The sequence below is a fragment of the Cyprinus carpio genome, chromosome A11 (assembly GCF_018340385.1).
Source record: "Cyprinus carpio isolate SPL01 chromosome A11, ASM1834038v1, whole genome shotgun sequence".
Classification (NCBI taxonomy): Eukaryota; Metazoa; Chordata; class Actinopteri; order Cypriniformes; family Cyprinidae; genus Cyprinus; species Cyprinus carpio.
The window spans coordinates 11326625-11338935 of NC_056582.1; the positions used below are offsets into that span (position 1 = coordinate 11326625).

The 12311-nt window shown below is 37.4% G+C and overlaps 2 protein-coding genes across 3 annotated transcripts in view; one reads left to right on the forward strand and one right to left on the reverse strand.

The window, feature by feature from the left end:
* The window catches only part of LOC109106990 (zinc finger, MYND-type containing 8), a 47389-nt gene extending 44540 nt beyond the window's left edge, over positions 1–2849 (reverse strand). For both annotated transcript variants that reach the window (XR_006161116.1, XR_006161114.1), the window contains exon 1: positions 2707–2849. The gene's annotated coding sequence lies outside the window, so the exon portion shown is untranslated. The remainder of the gene's footprint in view (positions 1–2706) is intronic.
* Positions 2850–7351: 4502 nt separating this feature from the next.
* LOC109098484 (nuclear receptor coactivator 3-like) overlaps positions 7352–12311 on the forward strand; it is a 38663-nt gene continuing 33703 nt past the window's right edge. Inside the window, exon 1 of the mRNA XM_042766229.1 lies at positions 7352–7501. The gene's annotated coding sequence lies outside the window, so the exon portion shown is untranslated. The remainder of the gene's footprint in view (positions 7502–12311) is intronic.

The window sequence follows — 12311 nt, forward strand, 5'->3', positions numbered from 1 at the left end:
AATTGTGATGCCCTCTCCGACCGGAGTGACGAGACATAAACATAAAAACAATTATAAACATGATATAAACGAGATTTCTAGTCGTGTCCTATTTTGGAAGGCCAAACAAAGTAGTTTCGCTTTCCCTTGCGAAACAAAGCCGATCTGACCATCCAAACCACAGAGCAGGACTGCGGCAACCCCATGTGAAGACCCTGGCCTGGACTCCGCTTCGTCCACGGTGAAAGCCGATCTGGCGATCCACAGTGCAAAGCTGATGTATTTCCTCAGCAACCAGCATGGATCAGCTTAAGGCATGATGAAGCGGATATCATCCTCTTTTGGAAGGCCAAACAAAGTAGTTTCGCTTTCACAGTGAAACACACAGCGTCTATACGACATGGCGGCGGCGGCAACAACAATACTACAACGAGAATAAAAGGTACGCCTTCTTTCTTTGCATGAACATCTGGGCGGCGTTATGCAAATCTTCCCACACAGTGACATAGACATGTGGGGCGTGTTAGAACGAGCTGTTTCAGGGGGGCGTGGGCAAGTCTTAACTTTTATAAAGAATATCTTTTTGGATTTGAGACTTTAGTCTTTGCAACTTTACAGATCTTCTTTATTCACCAAGAGCTTGTAACATTCCAAAGAGAAAGGAAAAATTGAGGTGATGTGGACATTTACATGTTCGCGCGTCTCAAGCCTGGTTTCACTTGGATGATTATCTTATAGAGCGTGATGGGCGTGGGTGTGATGTAGATGAGCTCAGACTGGAGAGACTGTACCTCACATTGGTTTCATACGTATTTTTTTATCAGAGAATATTTGTTTTCGACATGACTTCATTTAATAATAGATACTTAAAGCTTTATTTAGATATAGCCTACTGTATTTCTCATGTCATTTTCGTTCATTTTAGTGACTGGTATCAGGAAGATATTTGCGGAGACTGAGAATGCAGAAAGTGCACCCAGTTTGTTTTCTTTATTTTACAAATTTTATATTGGTAGTGTAGGCTATAATAATAATACTTATGTTTTTTTTCTGTCAATATTAAATTAATGAAAGAACTATGAATTTCTCTTTGTATTGCATTTTTTAGGTTTGATAACTTGAAAAGTAAAGTAAACTTGGAAAGTAACTTGAAAGTAAAGTAATTAGTAATCTGATTACTTTTTAAATGCAGTAATCAGAAGTAATTTAAAGAAGTAATTAGTAATTTGTAGTGGATTACTTTAAGTAACTTACCCAACACTGAATGTGGATTTCATAATTCATATATGAAATATATACATATTTGTATTATTATTATATATAATATAAACATATATTTAAGCAACAACCAACCCATTATTCAAGGTGCAAAAAAATATGATTACACCACATGACATTTTTGGAGTAACATACATTTTTTTCTTTTCTTTATTTTTTTAAACAATAAAACAAAAATGAGTAATTTAAGTAACATTTAAAATATATATATCATGGAAAGTCTGCCTACTACTAATAAAAATTATTTGATGATAATAATTCAAATGATGTTTCTTATATCTCCCTGTTGTAATTAATTCCCTGCTCTTTTCTTTTTAACACACAAACTAATCCACCCCCCACAAATCTCAGCAGTTGAACATTAAATCACATTTCTAGAAGTTTAACCTCAAACAGATATCAGGAAATCACAAGTTCACATACGCTGTCAATCAGACAGGTGAAGCCGATGAACAGTCAGGTTTAATCACTTGCTTTAACAGCCAAACTGTCCAATGTGCAGGTTATTTTGCAGACAATGACTGCTATGGCAGGTTAAGAACTAAAAAAAAAAACCCACACACCTCAGTTTGACATTATGGTTGTGGAAAAAACACTATTCCACCGCTTTGACTTCTGATCAGACCCCTGCTGTATTAAATACAGCATCCAACGACTTGCCATCCAAGAGAAATATTTGAAATACTGAATACAAACGTAATATTAATAATGCCACATTAAGACAGAATGCTTGCATTCACAGACACAAGAACAGTCTTTGTGGTTGCACAGCCGAAAGAGGAAGTCTGTCTGAAATGGCTGCCAACTCATACCACAACTAAGTTTTGATAAAATGCCTGGCCTGCACAGAGTCTTTACAACCTAAGTCAACAGACAGAAGCCTCTATTTAACCTAGAAAGACAAACACAAGCCTATTACACCATCTATATGCATCTATTGATAGATGCATCTTCTATTTCAGATTCAATAACTGTCAGCAAAAGCTGCGAATGCGAATTAGGCATATACCCTGGACATTCAGCGTTATGTCAGCCATTGAAAATTGCAACTTGAGCCAAAACTACTGCTCTATCTTTTCTGCAGGTCTACATGTGCACTTCCTCTTACAGTCTGTACTGTCTGCTCCTCAGGGCCTTCCATTTTGAGAGTTCTGGCCTGTGACACAACTGTGCTCCTCTCCAGCTCTAGAGAAACTTTACTAGGAGAGAGACCAGAAGAGGCCAGTTTGGTCACAGTGTTAGCACAGGTCAGCCATGCGAGCCTGGTGACTAAAACACAGTGTGAGTGTGATTTCTGAGTTGCCTCTGCCTGCCAGGATCCAGCTCTTTGGTGTTGGGACAGGTTTTTGTCCCCTGTCTCAGAAAATCCTGTATTTCTGCACAACATAATTCAACCATTAGCGTTAAGAGGTAGTGTAAAAAGCATATAAGCAATGAAAAATCTCTTACCTCTGTGGATGCATGGCTTAAAACAGTGTGTAATGTCAATGCTTATTAAAACATGGAGGACAGCCCTCCCTCTCTCTCTCTCTACACACAGCAGTCTCTGCTCTCCAAGCCAGCCAAGCCAACATTCTGATAACAGCAATGAAAGCAGTTCTGTGATTGGCCGGTTTTCTCAGGCAAGATGAAAGGCAGCAGCTGATTGGCTGACAGGTTTCCTGAGTAAATTTCTTTTGTTCAGTCCAGACAGGCTGTGGCAGGATTGTGAACTGAAAAAGGAGCTAGGCCTTGATGTGTACAGCTAAAACGGAGCTAAATTATTTACAGTAAAGCTCTTGTTAAAGGTGTTTTGCATTAAATTAAAACAGATAATTGTTAAAGTAGTAAAAACGCCTTGACAAGGCTTTGAGTGCTGAAATGAAACTCTCTGCTGAAAGGAAAGTCATAATTAAATGATAAATATCTGTTTTTTTAGCCTTAATACATATATTTGTATACATATTATATGCAGTTAGAAAAGTTTAAATTTTAATTTGTTAATCGTTCATTACCTCTGAATCATTCACTAATTTATACCACATCACTGATTCTACAAATTCATATCATCATAACAGCTTGGGTTGGTTATCTAGTTGTTTGAGTGATTTCTACTGGAACAGTAAAGAGAGATTCTTAAAGGGAAAGTTCATCCAAAAATGAAAATTCTGTCATCATTTACTCATTCTCAAGTTGTTCCAAACCTGTATGAGTTTCTTTCTTTTGTGGAATTTAAAAGATAATATTTTGAAGAATGTTGGCAACCAGTTGCTGTTCCCCACTGATTTCCTTAGTATGGGAAAAATACAATTGTAGTCATTTGGGACCAGCAACTCTTTAAGATATCAGACTCAGTTTTTTTTTTTTTTTTTTTTTTTAGCTTCAGACTATGAATCAGTTCAGTCTGAGGAGGATATCAAACATGTTTCTGTATAAGTTTGTAGTGTTCTGAATTACTTAACATTCGGGTAGTTTGTGATCCTCAGTTATTTAGTGTATGATGTCTAGTTTTACCAGGCGGGTAAATGTACAATGCCTGGTGTTTTAAAATCTACTCAAATTTGAAAAATCATTTAGTGTATTCCAACCTTTATTTATACTCGGGATGCCATGATCATATGTTTTCAACAGACCTGAGAGGGTGGGGTTTGGGCACAGCTTATCTGAAACCCACTCTAGTTCGATAGGTTCTGAAACACCTTGCAGTGATTCAGCTGCCAAAACACACCCCACGCTTGATGTATCCTTGCAAAACCAGACTTTGTGTTTTAGTATCTTAAAAGAACCAACAATACATGCACATTTAATCATAGGATACTGAAACTGACTAATCAATTATTAGATTTTTACACATTTTGATTTTTACATTTGTTTGCACATGCAAATCTCACTACCACAATATTAGGGTGTTTTGGGTGGTTGCAAGGATGTTGCTATGTGGTTGCTAAGGTGTTTTGAGTGAGTTTAGTGCATTACTACTGTGTCCTGTTGCCAGGGTTTTGTGGGTTGTTGCTATGATGTTCTGGGTGGTTCCTTACTAGCCAAATTCCTTCGACAAAACTTAAAGGCTAATTCTTAAAGGGATAATAAATAGAAAGTCTGTCATTGTTTACTCACACTCGTCATTCCAAACCTCTGTGATTTCATTTCTTCAGTGGAACACAAAAGAAGATATTTTGATGAATGATGGCAAACATATCAAAGCCCCTTGCAACTGCATTATTTAAAACCAATAAACAGAATGCTTAACATAGCCCTTCATCATCTAAAAAACATACATTAAGGTCATACTGTTTAGAGACCTAGTAGGTCATGTCACAGACTGTCCACTAGAGGAGGCTATTCAGCTTTCTGTTCCTCATGTTGTCATCTATGCTGAGGACAGCTGTCTGAGACACCCTGCTGCATTAATAAATCAAAACACATACTGACACAGACACACACTCACACAGCATGGAAGATCTCAAGCCAAAGAAATATTGATGATATGGAGAGTTTTCCATAGACACACACAGTATCTTAAGATATTCACATGAGTCACAGGATTTGCTAGTTTAAAATGCACTTTAGTTATAAAAAACTGTATATTTAAATATACTGTATATATTTTCTAAAAAATACAGACAGCTCGGAAGATCTCTAGAGATATCTAGAAATAATATAATTTCATCTATCTCTTTTATTAAACACTCAGTTGCCGTAAAGGGATAATTCACCCAAAAATGAAAAATCTGTCATCATTTGCTCACCATCATGTCATTCCAAATCTGCATGACTTTCTTTCTTCGGTGGACACATAAGTTTTTTGGTATCCAAACCATTTCCCACTGACTTCTATTGTATGTGCAAAATCAACACTGAGCCATTTTTCAAAATGTATTTTTCTGGGTTCCACAGAAAAAAAAAAGAAAAAAAAAGTAATACAGGGTTGGAGTGATGTGGCAGTGAGTAAATGATGACAGAATGTTTATTTTTAGGTGAACAGTCCCTTTAAAGAGCAAGCACAGTGATACGATTACCTAACCTTGAATTAAACAGATGTAATAATGCACTTTTTTAACTCGCTCCTCATTTGTACATTCCTGTAGAGGTGATCTAACCTTGTAAATCTTTAAAGCACTTCATCTGGAGAGGAGATGGGCAAAAGAGAGGTTCATGACTGCATGTTTGCAGGTAGAGAATCTATAGATGCCGATGATTAGGGGCTATCTCCTGTCCTTTCAAAGGGGACAGACAGAGTGAGGGGGTTGGGGGTAAACCATCTCACACTCTTGGAAGGGGGAAGTAAGATTGTGCTGTGAATTGGGGGAGGGAACAACAACAGGTCTATGGGCCTCTTTCTGGGTTTCTGAAGAATGTTATTGGGGCACTCTCAGTTTTGTGGTCAAATATGCTCAAAACCAAAATTTTTCATCTTATACAGCATGGTATTATTCTTCATTATTTAAAAATAAGACATAAAAAGCACAACTCCACTTAAAATTTGCACATTTCCTTGGTGCACAAGTCCAAAAAGAAATGTGAAAATATATTCTTTAGCTATATGAGTTTTTACTCGGTGATTATCAGATTGCTTGATGCTTCAGTTTCACGTCTACATTTTTTGGCCAGTTGAAACCAGAGGTTGTACAGCAGGGAAAAGTCAAGTCGGGAAACAGCAAGCAATGAGCTAATTACTACTCTCTCTCTCTCTCTCTCTCTCTCTCTCTCTCTCTCTCTCTCTCTCACACACACACACGCGTCGTTCTAAACTAAACCCTCCCCTCCCTCCCTCCCACCCACCATTCCTCCCTCCCCTCTCTTTTTCCTTCCCTCCCTCCCTCTTTAGCGCTGTCTCCTTCTCCAACAGTTGAAATTCTACACTGTTATGCCTCAGAGATCACCATGGAGACGAGTTCATTGCTATCTTCCATGTCTGGTCTTCAGAGGGCAGAGCACTTACAGCCTCTGTAGACCACAAGAATACAAGTGTGTCCTAAAATGCTTTTTTGAGCATTTATTTCTCTTTACATGACAATCTGAATATATAAATATGCATCACAAAATGTGAGCTTATTATGTATATCAGGCATAGAAACACATGCCTTTGATAATTTACAGTAAGGCTATCATATTGCAGAGTCATATATATTGTACATTACAGTTTTATTTTGTAGCCTTTCCCTCCTGCACATGCACCAGTTTTAAAAATATTTTAATTTTAATTCATTATTATTTACTATTGTGCACTTAAAAATGGGGCATTTAACCTTTACAAGAACATTTTATTCTTTCTAACCATACAAAAACACACAGTATGTCACCCATTTGCTTAGTAAATATAATTTACTTTGCAAGTATCATCAATGTGAACAATAGCTTATTTTAATGCATAATAAAATCAATGCAAAGCCTAATATATAATGTCTAGAAAAACAAACATGTTAGTAATGAAAAATTAAATTATAGATGTTTGCCTTCCTATTTGCCTTAAAAACATTTGCCTCCACATTTAAATATTCACAGTATTTCTGTCACTTTTGGCGGCAAATTGAACTATTTTACATTTTGCAGTATTGTGCATATTGAAAAGCATTCTGCAACATATTCGCACCTGTTCAAGTGCTTGTACATCGTGTATATTGTGTAATGTATTCTTTGTGTGCATAATGTATATTACGCGTAAATCTCGATATTGTGTATTATGTGTAAATTGTGCAGTGAGTTTATTGTGCTCTTGTTCTGTCACTAAGTGGCTGCAATGTTGGTGGACCACATGAGACATGTTGTAATAGTGGCGATAAAGTGATTTGATTTGACAGACTATGAATAAAAAGGTGTGCTACGAACAAATTATTCGACCTCTCGCAAAGCCAGCGAATTCATCACACTCAACTTATGTAAATAAAGGCGTAACGTCAGCCTACTCATTAGGCATACGTGACGGTTATCTCTATGTGGTCCTTGGATGAGCTAAAAATAAATGCACTATATTTTTTCTACGATATTGCTACTACTGCCCATCTCCTACTGGATGTCTATTTTTCGATCTGCGGGGGTTCATGTACTTGTAGTTTCTTTCCTTTCCAGCTCTGTGTAGAATGCGCGTATCGCCCGAACGGCAGGACTACATTACCCAGCAGCCCCCCGCGCGCATGGTTCGGGCAGGCTTCTTTAAGCTTTGGGAGTGTTTCCCATTTAAACAAACATAGCTAATGCTGAAGATGGCGGATGCGTAGAAGTGGCTTAAAGAAACTGTAGTGTTTCACTGGATACATTTACACCGGTAAGTCAACCGATACACTTCTTCGCGATCTTAAATGGATACATTTAAGCAATTGTTTTGTTCGTGAAACAATGTTACGCGATGCCGGTTATTCAGAAGTACATTCTTGTCCACGGTGGGGATCTTGCCACCTAGTTATTCTGCCTTTGAGACAATAATCGTAGTAACACAGTGTTGCCAGAGACAACATTCTCCAGCGTGTTTGTTTACTTTACATAACAAGATCCGTCTGTGGATTTTTAAAGAAATTTCTTATGCGGTTTTATTAATATTTTGTCTTTAAGTAGTAGTTTTAACACTGTTTTAAGTTAATCAACATTTTGAATCCAGTCTGAATGTTTTGCGATATACAACAACCCGATATGATTAAGTTATTTTTGTAATTGCTGTACTATTCCCGCTGTTGGTTTATGTAATATTAATACACTTTTTGCTTGTTTTAAATCTTTGATCAGCAGTAAGTTTGTTGCCCAGTTTTTGGATCACCTGATAGTTTACACGAGCTGAAGTTAGTTTCACATACTCTTAACCCTTTATCTGTCACCATCACACATACTTATTTTTATTCATTCTTCCAACTTTTTGATTCGACCTTTAATGAAAAACTTATTGACCTCAAACGATCGGTTCAGATGTATTGTGTGATGTTTTATTATGAGGATGTTGTGTTGCTTTTAATGAACCAAACAACAAGATTGTTTCCTGGTTAATGACACAAAGGGTGGAGATTTAATGATCATAAGTCAGAAATGAAAAAAATCTAAGCTGGGCATTATTTACAGTGTTTTTATGCTTTTGCTTTGCTACCAACCAAACTGTGGCGTATTAAATAACTGAGAAAACAGTTAAAATCAATGTAGACCACTTTAGCGATGCACAAGCCAGCAGGATAAGTCCCTGTGATAACTCTTATCTTTTAGATTTTGTATTTTGTTTTTTTGTTTTTTTTGCTATATTGCATATTTGTGCAGGTGAAGTGTGATGTAGGTCGTACTGACTGTATTAGATGCTGTAATTATGGCTGTGTCTCAACCCAGACAGTATTGTTGGACATGACAGGAGTGTTTTAAACGTACATACACAGGAACATGAATGATTCTTATCAGAGTCAACAGATACTATTTTTAACACCCCCATTCTTTGCTCTTGCAATGTTAATTGCAGCGAGGTAGCCTGAGGTACTCAGTGCACTGCAGCGCTGCTGGAAAGTTTGAGGAAGTTCCTCTGAATTCACAGCGATTCGTGTTATGTAGTGATCCAAATGCAGCAGTTTCTGACCAAGGAGAGTTTGACCACATCCCACCGTTTCGAAAATATTCACTGCCCATTTATAGAAACATCACAGAACCACATTTGTAGGACCAACATTTCCCTGAAATCCACATGCACTCATGCTGACATATATAGACGCTGGGAAATATATTATGCTTGTTATTCGGACAGTGAAGGTACAGGTAGATAACGTGCTTGCGCTCTGACTGTTTAATAACACATTTTTAGAACTGTGACTGATTTGCTTTTATTGCCTCCACAGTGCAGTAAGAACTTCCTAATAATTAAGTTATTAAATTTCAAAGCTGCAGCCTCTTTAGCCTGTAGTGCACTTATTCTGTGTATAAAAATAGTTTAATATAAGTGTGTTTTTAAAGCAGTTCTGTAGTTGAATGCATGAGAACAGAACAAGCATTCTGCACAGCGGTGTATGTTGGTGCTCACACGCTACGGGACCCACGGATGCCCTGACTGCGTGTGGGAAAAGACCCTCTGAACTCTTCTTCACACTGGTCGCAGGCTGACCCCTCCTTCCCCCTTTATCTGTTCCTTTCTCCCCAGCTCCCTCTCTCTCACACGCCAAGCGTCAGGCTGCATTAACTATGAATCAATCTTGTGTTGAACGCTTTGACTGCAGATGGGGTTAAGAATTAAAGAATGCATAGATTCTCTGTCCTCGTCCATTTGTTAGCTCGGGCTTTATAACTCATTAACTTGGACACTCTCAGGGGAAGAAAAAAATGCTTGTGCGAAAGATTTCCCATGATTTTTGAAGGACCATCAGAGTTTTGTTTTGAACAGTTAAACATTCTTACATTTTGTCTTATTTTAATGTCCAAAAATATGAAAATTATCATTATTATTTTAATGTCATTAACATTTGTAGGAATATCCTGACTGCTCTTTTCAATAGAATGAGACTGAATCAGGACAACTGGTGGCAAAAGCACCATGAAGTATCATAAAAGTCATCCATATGATTTGTGTGCTATATTTTATGCATTCTGAAGCACTGTGTTATGAACAGTCCAAAATTTAAGTTATTATTCACTGATAGTGGTTGTTAATTTTTATAAGTATTTCTATATTTAGCTTTATTTAAAAAAAAATATCTATATATATATTTCAGTTTTAGTAATTGTAATACTTCAGCTTAAACATATTATGTTTATGTTAGTTGCCAAAGCAACATTTGAAATTTTTAAGTTGTTTAAGTTTTATGTAGATTGTATTTTATTTCAGCTTTATTTCAAATATCAAAATCAAATTTGAATAGTGTTAACAGTACAGGTATTATGACAGTCCCGATTTGTTTCTGAATCGCTCAGAGCAGTTTTGTGAACTGGATCAACTATTTTGGTGAAATGATCCGACTCAAAAGAACAATTCATCCACAATCACACATCTCAGAGATGACTTCAGTTTTGGTCTGTTTATCATGCATAACTTTCATGTGACTTCAGAAGACTTGCACAAAGTCCTATGACCCACTTTTATGATACTTTTTACAATTTTTTTTTTTTTTTTTTTTTTTTTTTTTTGAACTTGACCGCCCCTGTCTCCATTTCCTTTCATTTTTTGAAAAATATATTCATCCAAAAATCACCCTTTGTGTTCCACGGTTGATAGAAATTAATTAATTATTTTAATTTTTATATGAAATATTCCTAAATGTCTTGTCTATTATAAATGTTCTTTTTTGAAGAGATATTTTGTGGTTTCGTTGTGACTAGCAAAACGGCAGAATGACTAATGTGCTTCTCGTCACCCTTCTGACACTTGTCTGATCGTCCCCGCACGTTTTGCATTTATCAGTCCACAATACTTGAAGTTGAAATGCTGCTGTGAGAGCGAAAAAAGGAAAACAGTGTGATTGTGGGTGACTGTTATTTTCAGAGCAGGGAAAAGGGTCCAGTTATATCATGTATCTGTGTGTTTGTTTCAAATGTAAGATTAATGGTGGTGGTGGTGGTGGGGTGGGGGGTGTATAGTGTTGCTCCAAGGCGCTTGTGTTGGTGGCAGTGGGTTGAAACAAATGCTTGATTGTTGCACTAATTGAAATGTGATACCTGCTACTTATTATGGCTTTTTGCTCAGAGTAGTTAGTCGTAGGGACATTTTAGCCCTGTAAACTTTTAATACATGTGACGAGTTTGACTCATGTGCAAAATGAATCGAAAAACAAACCACTTGGAACTTAGAGGATATTAATGATTTATTGCACCGGTCAGATTCTCAACGAAAACAATTTAATGTGTAAATAATTTGGATTTGGAGCTTGTGCCATAATTTACAACACTAATTTGTAGCCCGTTGTAACTTTCCATTGTGCTAACTAGAGAAACAAGCAGAAAAGTAAAGTTAGTCCTTCTAAATCAAGTCCAGAGAGAGTAATAAATTTAATTCCTTTCACTCTTCCACTCCTGTACACCTGTAGCGCTGGGAATGGTTGCCAGATTGTGTATCATGGAATAAATTTCCAGTTTTTCTCTCTGTTTACTCGGCTCGTAAACCGCATATTGAGAACGTTCTCCCCTCACTCGTTTAGACACACAGTCAAGAGCTCAACTGTGAAGGTTTGTCTTTCGCAAGTCAAAAATTCTGTGCGAATCATTTGCAAACTTATGAGTCGTAATTAAGAGTCTCTGCATGGCATCTGCATTTTACAGCTCTCTTCAGTGTCCTATAGCACAAGTCAAATTTAAGAGGAATGTGTAAGTTGCATCCAGCTGTGGCTGCTTGTGTAAAGCTGTGTTGCCATGACGACACTCCTGCACGACTGGCTCAAGGTCGTTCAGGCGGTGACGATGAGCTGGATGTTTCTGGCGACGGCGTGTGCATGATATGCACACATACGCGGAAGGAAGCTCTCTGCAGTGCTGTGGGTGTCTGAAAGTGAAACTTGAAAATACGTGCAAAGACTGTGTGTGCATAAAGACTTTCTCTTAAGATGGTGATAGGGCTTGAGGAGGAAAATATTGTGTTCACTTTTTCATTTTCTCATTGCTGTCGTGCTTAATTTGTTGCATTTTCCAGCCGAGTTCAGATTTGTTGTAGTTTTCCTGTTGTTGCCGAGAAAAGTGGATAGAAAGAGCGGGGAAAATGGCTAATGAGGTTAAAAGAGTGAAAAGTGCACACTCCTGTTTTTTTTTTTTTTTTCTCTCTCGTTTTTTTGGCTTTCTCGCCCTCTGCTGAAGAATGCTCGTAAAACGGGTTCACCTGAATAAGCCCATGGGAGGGTTAGGCCCTGGTCTGGTCTTGTTACCATTGTAAAAAAGTTAGCAAGACTTGGTATGTGTTTGTGTTGTATTTAGGGCCCTGTTGTATAATAGTAGAGAAAAGTTTTAAGTCACGAAGTAAATGTTACCAGATGTGTTCCCCAGCAGTCGAGAGGAGAGAGAGAGAAGTAGAGGGAAAGAGAGAAAGTCAACTTTGGATGAACTTCTCATCTGCTTAGCGGCCACCTTGTTTTCATTTTGCCAGCATCCCCACCCCCCAATTTGACGAAAGTTTTATGGAGAGTTACTCAGAATTCCAC